The following is a 1512-nucleotide window of genomic DNA, read 5'->3' as shown; positions in this document are numbered from 1 at the left end:
CCTCTTCTTTTAAAATCAGAAATAGACAAGTGGTGCTGCTTCAAAAAAACTGTTACACATTAGATTTTAAGTCAGATACTTTTTGGTTTGTTTGTATGTTTTTTGTTTCGATTTTTTTGGGGGAGGGGGATTATTTTGTTTTCACGATTCTTTAAATTATTAACATATAAGAAAGTCAAACAGACTTTTATAATTTAAGACTTTTTTATTGCAAATAATTATATCAGACTTTTGTATGATTAGATTTTGGAGAGGAGGATATTTTTTAAATAGTTTATTTTGAAAATATTTTTAGTGGTTTATTATTTTTTATAAAAATAGAATCTAAACAGTCAAAAATGATGAAGGCCATTTTTTTGTATACACACAACGTGTCAATTTCCGATTTCAAAACCATATGCAATCAAGTAGAGTGTTTCTCTTTTACCAAATAAGATCTATTAAGGGGAGATAATGAACCTCGGTTTTATTAACTATTTTTAAACGCTGTGCCCTTCAACATTAATTTTGAATTTAGTGATAATTTATATTTTCTTAAAACACCAACACTTGCAACTCCTGTTGAGAAAAATGTTTTAAAATAATAATTCTCATGGATTTCAACCCTCCATTTTTTTCTTTTTCATCCCCACTCTCGAACCCTGTTTTTATTTTGAGTCATCCCTTCAATACAAAGACTCTTCTGAAAGTTTCAGCCAATCAAAACATCGACAGAGGTCACCTACAATGTTGTTTCTTGGAAACAATGTTTATCACAAGTTATTCCCATGTACAGTGTTTTATGATATTTATTCTTTTGTGGTTTCCAATGTTAACCATTTAGAAAGTATATTTTTCGTTGGATCTTTTTTAAACATTGTTCTTTACTGGAGTTTGATTGATCCTCTAGAATAATGGTTCCTGTATCGGGGGTTGGAGGTGCAATCAAAAGCCATAAAGATAATCAATTAAATATGATAGGAATAATCAATTCTCATCTAATGATGTAAAAATCTTAAGCAGAAATGGTTAAAGAAATCACTAAAAATTAAAGATCACAATTGGGTTATTTCTCTTTCTCTATTGAATATTGAAATAAAAATAGAATGGAAGGATAAGTCTCTATCTTGGATGTGTCCAGCAGTTTATTGCTTTTACATACTCATTAAGACACAAAATCTCTTTGTTCTCTGAAATTTGACAGATTTTTGGTGAATTTCTTTTAACTTATTCTGTTTCAGATTAAGAATTTTATCTTGTTTTCAGGAAAGAAAAGGATTGCAAAAAATAATGAAGTTGTAAAAAGATCATCATGAAAAAAGATTGGGAACCACTACTCTAGAGGAAGTTCATATATATATATATATATATATATATATATATATATATATATATATATATATATACTCTGTTAACATTTACAATGCCTTCCCCATAACCTTTGCTTATTATTAATTATTATCAATTCTTGTTGTTGTTCAATATCATTTCAAAAGAAAATGTACTATAGTTATTTCATTTTCTCTCTTATTA

This window comes from Euprymna scolopes, chromosome 31 (assembly GCF_053919585.1).
Source record: "Euprymna scolopes isolate OS-2025 chromosome 31, ASM5391958v1, whole genome shotgun sequence".
NCBI classification, from domain to species: Eukaryota; Metazoa; Mollusca; class Cephalopoda; order Sepiida; family Sepiolidae; genus Euprymna; species Euprymna scolopes.
Note: the sequence above shows the minus strand (reverse complement) of the source record.